This window comes from Olea europaea, chromosome 1, assembly GCF_002742605.1.
Source record: "Olea europaea var. sylvestris chromosome 1, O_europaea_v1, whole genome shotgun sequence".
NCBI lineage: Eukaryota > Viridiplantae > Streptophyta > Magnoliopsida > Lamiales > Oleaceae > Olea > Olea europaea.
This window is the reverse complement of record NC_036237.1, coordinates 19,903,800-19,916,544: the sequence shown is the minus strand read 5'-3', so window position 1 is coordinate 19,916,544 and position 12,745 is coordinate 19,903,800.

Here is a 12,745-nt window from a genome sequence, read left to right as displayed (position 1 = left end):
TAAGAGAGCACCCAATTCTGTTCTCCCATCGTAACATGGATTTCCAACAACAAATGAGATAAATGATAGTTAAAACGTCAGCATCTATTTCTCATAGTAAAATGAGAATTTTACAGCACAAAATGCTTAAATTGTATGTCATATTAAAGCTTGATGTTACACCTGATATGTATGTAACACTTTAAAATACTTGAATATTAAAACAAACACAAAAAGATTGTCTACCGATAAACTCTGCTCCAGTAGGTACCTGAAAGAAAAAGATAAAAAAAGAAAAGAAAAAAGGACCCACAATCACACATTTCATACCAGAACTGAAGATGGAGTATGAGATTTAATTTGACCACAATAATCACCTTGGAAATCAAAAGTAATAAAAGCAATCAAACATGTAGCATAGGTTTAAATCTATAAACAACTAATTCTACATAAATTCGACTTTCACCTAGGCAAGGATGATGAAAAAAATCCCATCTTTGAACTAAAGAAAGATTACATTCTCAAATGTGACAGAAATTTATTTAGACAAAGAACTTATTGAACGTGAGTGTTTCAAAGGATGACGACACGGGATTGTAGTTTTCTGGACTTCATCGGTGGTGGACAGTACAACTAAGGTTGTCAACGGTACAGTGGTTATCAGTTCAAATGAGAGAAATGAGAGAGTGAAAGAGTCAGGGTTCTTTGAATGGGGGATTGGAGGGTGCAATTTTCTTTTTGGTCCTTTTTTTTCAATTTCATCTCTCTCTCTCTCTCTCTCTCTCTCTCTTTTTCTAACACTCTACAGATTTTGGTACAATTTCTTCCATTGGGTCAAATCTCATTTAATTAGGACATGTAGGGTATTTGAAATTATCTAGTGGGGCAAATATATCTAAAATTGACATTCTTGCAATGCCTAAAAAAAGTGACATTTTCGTAAATGTCAAGAGAAAAATTGACAACCTCTACAATTTCCTCTTTCTTATTTCACATGTGTCTCTAACCTTCCTTCAAATTCTATAGTATTTATGAAATAAACAAGGTTCGATCCAAATAACACCCTGAGGAGTGAATAGATGTAATGTGTGAAACTAAAACTTGATTGACAATAATTACAACAAGTCACAAATTATTGAATCTAGATAAACTGAAAACAATCTAAACCCTAGCAATCAATCAAGCAATTGTATCAAAACTGAAAAATAAAGAACATTAAGAATTATTTACGAAGAAAAATTCTTGAAGAACTCTTCAAGAGGAAACAAAGACCTCCAAACACCCTGTGCCAGTAAAAGATCCACTAGGAAGGATTAAACTTACAAAATTGGTACAAATACAAATAAACCTTAGTAGGCTCTGACCCCCAACCTATAATCATCAAAAGAACTCGGTTGTATGTTCCATCACTAGCTCCAAAACATTTGAACTTCTTTTTTCCTCATGGATCACTAAGAAAGAAATCGTTCTTCACCAATTGAAACTCTGATCACCTCTCTGGATCTTCAGAACTTTAAAAGATATTCGATAAAGGTTTATCGGTATTTTGATCTTTTGGATTTTTGATGTTTAGATGACGTAGTTGAGATAAAAGTATTGTGGAATGAATAATTGATCCTTAATATATTCTCTTGGATAAATAATGACTTAACACAAAATAGGGATGAATTTTCCATTTGGTATTTATAATATAGAGAATTATGGGTTGTTTGGGCCATTTGGTATTTATAATATAGAGAATTATAGGTTGTTCGGGATTGCAAAAAGGCCGTCTCTTCGGTGGCCAATGGGCGATCCGATTATGAAATAATCCCTCGAGTGCCCTTCAGGCGGACATCGAGCTCTCTCTGAGTAGTCATTAATTATTTTTATCATATCTTTCTTTTTCAATATACAATTGAGTTAATTCAAAGTGCATTGGAAAGACAACTCAAATAGCTATAATTCTTCTTTACAAAGAAATATCATTTTTTCCAATTCGAATATTTTCTATGCAAAAAATGGGCCTCAACCCAGGACTGAAAATTTGTAGAATAACCTGTGCAATACTTTGACACTCCTTTAACTTCTAATTGCATCCCTTTGATCTTATGTGATCCTCAATCCTTGTTATGCACTCAAGTGGCATTCTTCGAATGCTTTTGGACATTTCATAATCTTTTTAGCAAATTTTGATTTCTTCCAAAGACACTTTCAACATCCATAAACTCAAACCCAAACCCAAATTCTACTCGATTAAATAATTATTGGATTTGGAACTTGTCAACACTTTTAGACCAAAAAATTTATATCCCACTACCTAATTTCGTGTAAAAAATTGTAATTGGCCACATATTTTAGAGATGATAACAATTTAGAATGTAAATTAAAAACTTCATTAAAAAATAAATAAAGCCAGCAAGCCCCCTCCCTGTTCTCTAGTTACCCCGCTCATTCCCCAATCCCCAAATTGAGTCATTCGAAAGCATTATGATGATATGGTACCCAAGAAGTACATGATTAGCATCTTTCACAAAAATAAAAATAAAAAAATTAAATAAATGTTGGTTTATACAGTTGAGGCCAGGATAAAATAGAGAAAAAATTCATCACTATCACATTGCAGACTAGATACAAGTAAACCGGAACAAGAAATGAATTTACCATGTGCGGTATGTACACAATTTTTGAACCATGCAGACGAGGTGAATATACATAAATGAAGTTGAATACCTTGATATTATGATTCAGTTTGTTAAGATTCTTTCTTTTGTTGAAACTTGTAGACTATTGGAAATAGTAGACCATTGAATTGTTTTTTTAGCATTATGTTCGGAAGAGGCCTGGAAATCAACATGTTAAAGAGGAAGGAGAGAGTTATAGAAAGAGATTTTTCGAGAGTTTGTACATAGTCTAGGCCATGTATCAAAATAAGAGAGGATGGTGTTTCATTGGAAACACCATTTGCTTTCAAGATGAGAACAAGCATACGAAATGGATGGAATCTATGAGGTAAGCTATACAGCCAAAACAACAAAAAGTACATACCCTTTTCTTAAATGCAAAATGCAATGTTTGAACTTATGTTGTGGAGCAAATTATAATGTCAAAACCTAGGCTATCTACACCTATAAGAGCAACTTCCTGTTACAATTTCAATTAAAACAAATTAGCAAAATAACTTATTTCCTAAAAAATAATTTTCTATTAACATGTAATGGCCTTCTCTTCTAGTGTAATTCCCACAAAGTATCATTGAAATTCCATGTAGCAAGATAGCTTTGAACTAGTTATTCCTTGCTATGATATCTTTGAAGACACACATGCAAGTGTTATGTGTTTCATAAGTTCCTCAAACTTGCTTGAAACTAATTTGATCATGCTCTTATCCTACTCCGAACTTTTAATAGAGAAATTTTAAATTTCTATTGAGACGACACCACCTCGAAGTTCATCTAAGTGAAATTCTTCCAGTATTTTTATTACTTTTATAGATATTTTACTTGGTACTGATATTCACTAAGAGCTTAAAGCCCAATCCTCCTTTTAAGTAACAATCAGTATTATATAATTAAGATAGAGTTTTTGCGAAAATTATAATGCTGAAACTATATCCACTTATCAATGACTTGTTGTTACCATTTGAAATCATGTATTACTCTTTTAGTAATGATAGGTAGAGTTGCCGTCATTGATGGATCTTTTTAGTTTCGAAGTTATAACTCCATCATACTCGATGTAGATATAAATATATTTAATGATTTAGTTAAATGATCTGCAAAATTTTCATTTGACCTGATGTAATTTAGGGAAATTATTTCACTCTTGATTAATTTTATTACGTAGCAATATCTTAAAATCCCATGTCTAGACTTTTTGTTGCATACCTCATTATATACTTTTGCTAATGTGGCTTGACTCTCAAATAAAAAAATAAAATACCGAATTTTTATTCTCTGGTACCAAAGATATCTCATATAGAAAATCCTTAAACCACTCAACTTCTTTCTTGGTGTTAGCCATTGCCACAAATTCTTATTCCATAATTGAATGTGTTATGCAAGTTTATTTCTTAGACTTCCAAAAATCTACACATCCTCCAAAAATAAACACCTAACTTGAAGTAGCTATACTTTCACTAGTGCTAGATATTCAACTAGAATTAGTAAATTCTTATAATATAGTCGAGAATTTGGAATATTGTAGTTTTCTTTATTTAAACAAGAACTCTTCCAATAGCTTTTCAATATTCCTTGCTTGAATCACTAGTAAACCTACTGAGTTTATTAATTGCGAAGGCTATATCCAGTCTTATGCATTGAACTACATACATAAAACTCCCTATAACACTTGTATCTTTAGATGAGTAATAACTCTTCCATCATTCTTTATAATTTTAGAGCTTGGACCAAAGGGGTTCTATACTCTTTTATGTTCAGCCGTTTGAATTTATTTACACATTCTCTATATAATGTGATTAACTCAAATAGTAGCCACCACTAGTATTTGTAACTTTGATACCCGATATTGTATCCACTTGTCCAAGATCCTAAATATTGAACTTCGAAGATAGAAACCTTTTTGTTTCTTTTTTGTCCATGTGATTAATTAAAATCAACATGTTATCAACGTATAAGCAAATAAATACAATATATTTATCACACACTTTAGAATATAGACGTTTATCTAAACTATGTATGAAACTAAAAGAAATAATGGCTAAGTCAAATTTTTTATGCCATTTTTTATGCTTGTTTTAAACCATTTACTAATTTTACCAACTTACACGTCTTATTTTCATTATCAAATAGAACAAACCTTTCCAATTGTATAAACCTCATCATCAAGATCCCCATTTGTGAATGTTGTTTTGACATTTATTTGATGAATATGGAAATCATATACAGATGCTAATAAGAATCATATCCTAATTGATGTTATCCTATCTACTAGTGCATATTTATCAAAATAATTAATTCCTTTATTTTGTCCATAACCTTTAACTACTAATCTAGCGTGAAAGATATTAAGAGAACCCTGTACATTATAATTTCTCTTAAACACTTGTTTACAATGAATAGGTTAAGATCTAGGTGGTAAGTTGACAAGTTCTCATGTATTGTTTGATATAACTGAACAAAATTTATTGTTCTACCGACATTCTTATTACTTTTCTCTACTATGTAAAGTTAAATGAGTGGAGTATCTTTTTCATCCAGTCCTTATGTCTTCTTTTTTTTTTTTTTTTTTTCTTTTTTTTTTTTTTTGCCTCTTCGAGGTTTGCTATATTCATTAACATCTTTAGAAGATATTTCCTCTTGTGTTCTAGTAGAGTTAGGAATCTCTCTATGAGTTTTCCTTAATTTATTATTCGAATATAGTGATTTTTTAAAAGACATATTATTAGATTCAATTGTCACACTGGTCTCCAAATTTAGTAATCTATAAGATTTGCTATTACTAATGAATCCAACGAAGGCACATTTGATGCTTCTTAGATCCAACTTGGTCATTTTAGGGTTTGTATTTTTTATAATAAGCAAGACATCCCCCACTCTTTGAAGCAGTTTTTTCATTTTCATAATTCATAAGAAGAAACTTTTTGTGAATTTTGAAGGAATTTTATTTAAGATTATACAAGCACAAAATAATACTTCGCCACACAAGTTAAATGACAACTTAGAATATGTTAACGTGTATTTATCATTTCAATTAATGTTCTATTTTTGTTTTCAGCCAAATTATTTTATTCAGGCGTCCTAAGTGGAAAATATTGTTGTATTATACCCTGTTCACAAAATGAATCAAAATCACTAAAAAAATATTCACAACCTTTTAGCAGTGATAAGTGTTTTTATGTCTTGTTTAAGTGATTTTTAATTTAATTTTTGTAAGCTTTAAACAAAGCAAAAGCATCATTTTTATGTTTCATCAAGTAGATATGTGTCTCTTGAGTGATTATCTATAAAAGGTAATAAAGTACATATTTTATCCCTTAATGTCATTTAATTTACATATATTTATTCATACTATGATAAGGCTTCTTATCATATTCAAATTCAGTTTATCTATATATTTAAAAAGTGAATTAAATATTTTCAAGTGACTAATAATAACATCAATAGATGTGTCTTCACTTTACTATATTTTGCTTACTATATTAGTAGCAGACAGTATATTGTACCAAATAATTATGCCAAGCAAGAATTTAAAATATCTAATGTCAGCAGATAAGCTTTTAGAATTTCTAAATGTTTTATATTCATCATATGTTTCCATCAATTGTTCTAAAGTGTCGTTTATTTTTACGCTTAAAACATTATTACTTTAGTAAAATGTCCTTAAATTTACTTTTAATACTCATTTTTGTAAACCTCTATGCTTCTCTTTCATATTAGAACCATTATCATAATCCCAACCTCTTAAATTACCAATATAAGGTTCAAGTGTCTTCAAAATATCTAATAATTTACCAAACAATTTTGGTCTTGAAGTGTCGTCCACCTTAAGGAATCCAAAATAAAAATAAAAAATACTTATAATTTAACTGGAGTTTCTATGACATCTACATCCAGTATTATGAGAGAGATTTGTCTTTCGTTTTGGTGCACAATCAAGTATAACTGAAAAATATTTTGATTCTCGAACACTTATAACGATTTTGCTTTTGATTTTTCCTACCAACACGGTATGAATTCATTTTGAATTTTGTGATCGAGGTAATGAAAATTAATTTCCTTTTCTTGAATATGAAGGATGTGTTCCCTAAAAACTAGATCAAACTCTATAATCTTCAATTAAACCAAAACAAATTCCTATTATTGTTTTTGTAAGTAAAATATATTTTATATTTTTACTTATTATTTATTTATTGATTTACTTAAATAAAAATAATTTTTAAATGTCAAAACATGTGCAAAAAGTGTACAATTAGTTTCAGTACAGACAAGTAAGTCAGCTAGTCAGATTGACTAGGTGCTATAGATAAATAGATTTCTTGACAATTAATCGAAACTTTCCTTAAATGAAACTAAGTGCATTAACACAGATAATAAAAATACAATATAAAGTGAAGAAACACCAACCTTTGATGGAGAATTCAAACGATATTTCTTTAACATTTTATTTGGAACTCAAGAGGAATTATAAAGATCTTGCAAGCTTTCCATTGTGCATAGATGTGACAACGGTATCAAAAAGTCTCAAAACTGAATTTTTTAATAATGTACAATATTTGGTGGCTATTGATTTTTTTTAAAAAATGATATGATGCATCTGCACTTTTGTGAAGCTATAGCTGATAATTTTGTGACATTAGTTCAAAAATTACCTAGTATGGAAGAAACTGCTGTTGATGTATATAATAGTATATCGGGAGTTGAAGAAACGACGAATGAATGAGGAAGTGATATCATTTCAGTAGTCATTGTAGATGAAATTTCAAAAGACAAAGTGTTCAAGAACAAGACATTGGTTAAGAGAAGTATTTCTTTATATGCAATACATAATAACTTTCAATTCAAGGTAAGTAAGCCGAACAAGAAAAAATTTGTTGAAGCGTATTGATGATAAATGTAAATGGATATTTAGGGCCTCAAAACTTGGTCGAACAGATATGTTCAATGTAAGATATATTGAAAAAGATCATATATGGTCAAATAACATCATGTTGGGAGATCATCGTCAAGCAATTAGCTCAATAATTGGAGAATTCATCGTGTACAAGAATATCTCAATAAAAATAACATACACTCCTGCAGACATTATAAGTGACATGATGAAATACATATGGAGTATCGATGAGCTATAAGTAAGCTTCGAGATCTAAGGAGAAAGTATTGAAATTGTTCAGACGAGATCCCACAGAGTCATATGAAAAGCTTCTAGAATATTTGTACATAAAAGAACAAAAAAATCTCGAATCAATTACAAAAATTGAGATATATGAGGACAACAAATTCAAGTACTCTTCATGGCATTAGGAGCAGTCATTCAAATGTGGAAGCATTGTAAACTAGTTACAGTAATAGATACTATATTCTTAAAAGGCAACTATGCTGTAATACTTTTCACTACATATATGCAAGATTCCAACTACAATAACTTCATATTAGTATTTATAATTGGTGATTTAGAAACTAATGATTCATGGAAGTGGTTCTTAACTATGTTGAAAGAAGATTATGGTGAGCGACAAAGATTGTGTATAATCTCAGATTGACATGCAAGCATAAAAAATACAATTCACAAAGTGTATGGGAATGTAATGCATGGTCTATATTCTTATCACTTGTTAAAGAACTTGAAGTCGTCTTTTGGTGGGAAGAAAAAAGGAAAGAATATTGTAGAACGTGTTAACATGGCTGTAAGAGCATATTCTAAGAATGATTTTGAATTCCATATAAAACAACTTAATGAAATCAATACAAGGATTCAAACCCATTTATTATGTTGTCATTGTTAACTTCTATAATATCGATGTCACTTTTTGTCAAAGAAAAGTCTGTCACTTTTTTAAACAAAAAGTGACAGAATGACACGTTTTTGTTAAAAGTAACATGATATGTTACATTTTTGTTTAAAAAGTTTGTAGGTGTTGACAAAACAAAAGGTAACTTTCTGTCACTTTTTTGTTAAAAATGAGTTTAAAAATGACAAAAAGTCACTTTTTCTATTTTCGAGTAAATAAATATTAATATTTGAATCTTTTTTGTGCAGAAAGATATTGATTATAAGAAATAGTCAAGGGCTTACTTAACAAACAATAGATTTTCTACAATGATTTCAAATATAGTTGAATCAATAAATTCGGTAACAAAAAGTTGTCTAATAAAACCTTTATTGAAATTGTTAAGATACTTGTTACAATAACGGCTTGCGAATCATATAAATGATGCATGGTTATTGATATAGAGTTTTGTTGTATTATGTGCACAAATGTATCAATTAAGTTTGATATATTGTACCAAGTTAATGATGGTTGTATGTCATATTTGTTGAACGTGGAAGAAGAACATGCACATGCAACCAATTCCAAGTGGATAAGATTTCATGTACACACACACACTTGCAGTTATTGCTAAGATAAGGTAGATTCATATTCATATTGTTTGGTACATAACACCACAAATATGTATATTTGATATATATAGTACATACACACGAATAGATTTGATAGAGGAGATTGGCAACGGATTGGTAAGTTGGAAGAGGAATATTATATATACACTCATACAGAAGAGAAGCAGGGACAGTAGGAAAAAGACAGATAATTAGGCCTAATAGGAGAATAGTGGGGAAGATATATATATACACACGCCAACTGGGAGAAAATTGTAAGAGATACTCATTCAATTGCGGCTATACATTGCTAGAAATTGGCAAAGAAGTAGGCGGCCTGTTGCTGTTTGAGAAAACATAGAAACCGAGGGAGAAAAAAGCAGAAGTTGCTCGGAAAATTAGGAGGCAAAGAAAAAGTGTCGTTGTGGCTGATTTTTATATACATAAATATACAGCAATTGCGGTGAAAATTGAAAAAAAAAAAGTATCAGAGACTAACCTATGATGATTTTCGGTTGATTTGTAAAAAATAAAAAGCAGTAAAAATGCAACACAAATAAAAAATGAAAATAACAACACAAGAACACCAAGTTGTTGACCCAGTTCAGCCGTGAATAGGCTTAATCTGGGGGGCTCAGGGACAGCCCGTTCTACTATGGCACAATCGACCTTCCAAGAGAGCAAGAGTACATCAAGAACCACTCAGAACCCACAGTTTCGATCACGATCTAAAGATCTCGTGAAACACACACACGAAATCAACCAAACGTATAGGAGCTTTACAGTACAAGATCAGCCACTCTTTCAGGCCTGATCATTAACCCAAAATATAAACTCTATAACCAGATCGCAGAAACTATACATTAAGAGAATGATTTTACAGATTCAGAAAGGAAGAACTCGAAGAACCAGAGAGAGACGCTAGAGAAGAGAGAGAGAGAGAGAGAGAAAAGAATCTGGAAATTGACCCCAAAAGTCACGAGACCGAAAATAAGCTGAAGCCTTACTTGACAAAAGTATCATGTATCCAATAGTCAAGTGCCAATTAGGCAGAGTTTTTCCAAATAAGTTGAAGCCTTAATTGACAAAAGTAGCATTCTTTTTAGAGTGTTTTGAGAAGCACCAATTTTTCACATTCTTCACCTTGATTCTCAATAACACTCGCTCTCTGGTTGCTGAAAGTGCCATGGAACAACTGTCCATCATCATCGCCCTAGTACCTGCAAAAGAAAATTAACCTGTGTCAATATGAAGTAAGGATAAACATATTTTAAACTTACTTACAGGTAAAACTTTGGTCCCTATATCATAAGGATTTCTATCAGTATGAACTTTATTCAATTTAACTTCACCTAGAGATATTTTTTCTCTTATAAAATGATACTTCACCTCGATGTGTTTCGATCTTTCATGATAGGCAGGATTTTTACTAAGTAGCAAAGCACTCTGACTATCAGTGTATAAAATAGGAGTATCATTCATAAAGTTCAGTTCCTTTAAAATCCCCATTAACCAAGTACATTCTTTCACAACTTCAGTTATAGCTACATACTCAACTTCTGTGTTGGATAATGTAACCAGTGGTTGCAATTGTGATTTCCAAGTTATGCAATTTTTCCCAAGAGAAAAGAAATAAGCTGTAGTGGATTTTCTACTGTCTTTGTCACCGACAAAATCAGCATCAACATAACATTTTAAAGTTAAATTTCCAGATCTTTTCTCATACACTAATCCCAAATTTAGTGTACCAACAATATACCTAAGTAACCATTTCATCCCAGCTCAATGAGGCTTGCTAGGATTGGACATAAATCTACATAGGAAACTAATTGCATAAGCCAGGTCTGGTCTAGTTGTTATCACTGAAAACATTACAGAACCTATGGCATTTGCATAAGGTATATTTTCCATTTCCTTCATTTCTTCTTTAGATTTAGGGGAGTGTGTTTTAGATAGGTTCATGTGGGCAGCTAGGGGTACATTAATTGTTTTACTATCTTTCATACCAAATTTGGTCACAACTTTATTTAGGTATGCTTCTTGTGTGATGGTTAACTTGTTTTCAGATCTGATTCTTTTTATAACCATCCCTAGAATTTTTCTAGCATATCCTAGGTCCTTCATATCAAATTCAGATTTTAAAAGATTCTTTAATCTAGAAATTTGAGACTTATCAGGACTGGCCAGAAGCATATCATCTACATAAAGTAGTAAGTAAATTCCCTCCCCCACCCACTTTTCATATTGTTATAGTATAAGCAAGCGTCAAATTCACTTCTTTTAAACCCAATCTTTAATACATATGCATCAAACCTTTTATACCACTGTCTAGGGCTCTGTTTCAGTCCATACAGTGATTTTTCCAGTTTGCAAACATATTCAGTTTTGTTTTTAACTTCAAAACCTTGAGGCTGACTCATGAAGATATCATCTTCCAATTCCCCATGTAAGAATCCAGTTTTCACGTCAAGTTGCTCAAGTTTCCAATTATATTGAGCAACCATGGCCAATATCAACCTTATGATTTTATATTTGATTACAGGTGAGAATATCTCATTGTAATCAACTCCCTCTATCTGAATATACCCCTTTGACACTAGTCTAACCTTAAACCTAACAAGGTCAGTTGAGTCATTACCCTCTTTAAGTTTGTAAACCCATTTATACTGCACTACCCTATGATCCTTAGGTTTTTTAACAAGCTTCCATGTTTTATTTTCATTCAAGGATTGCATTTCTTCTTTCATGGCCCGCAACCAATTTTCAAAATTTTTCCCATGAATAGCTTCTTCAGAAGAAGTTGATTCAGCTTGTTCTATTTCTTCTTTAGAGACTAAGGCAAAGTCTGTCATATTTAATAGTTCATATCTAGGATTGGGTCTAGGTTGTCTCCTTACCCTATCCCTAGTTAATTGATAGTCCAGTTTGTTCAGTAATATGATCAGGTTCCTTAGATTCAGCCCCATTCTGGCGTTTATTAGGCTTTACAGGTTTAGTAACTTGTTCAACCTGATGATGTACAACTTCATTTTCATCATCTCCAGGTTGAGATGGGTTAAATTTACTTAACTTCACCTCACTCTGAACAGTCTGATTATTTACAGATTCATTTGTTCCTCTAGAACTTTGTTTTTGGCATGGCATTTCTGATTCATTAAAGATTACATCTCTACTATTGATAATCTTAATGCCTGGACTACTCAAAATCCACAGCCTGTAGCCTTTAACACCTTCTGGATATCCTAGCATCACACATTTGATGGCCCTAGGTTCCAACTTTCCTTCAGGTTGATGTGCATATGCTGCACATCCAAAAACCCTATTATGAGTTAGGTTTGGGGTTTTTCCTGTCCACAATTCTTGTGGGGTCTTAAACCCTATACTACTGGAAGGGGACCTATTAATCAATTAAGCTGTTGTACAAGCAGCTTCAGCCCAAAACCCTTTAGCCAAACCAGAACTAATAAGCATGCATCTTACTCTATTCATTATAGTCCTGTTCATTCTCTCAGCTACCCCATTTTGCTGAGGTGTGTATTTCACAGTCCTATGCCTTAATATTCCTTTCTGTTTACAGAAATTATCAAATTCTATATTACAGAACTCCAGCCCATTATCAGTTCTTAGGGTTTTCAATTTCTTCTCTAATTGATTTTCAACAATGTTCAACCATGTTCTGAACTTCTGGAATGTTTCAGATTTAGCCTTTAAGGGATAAATCCAAACC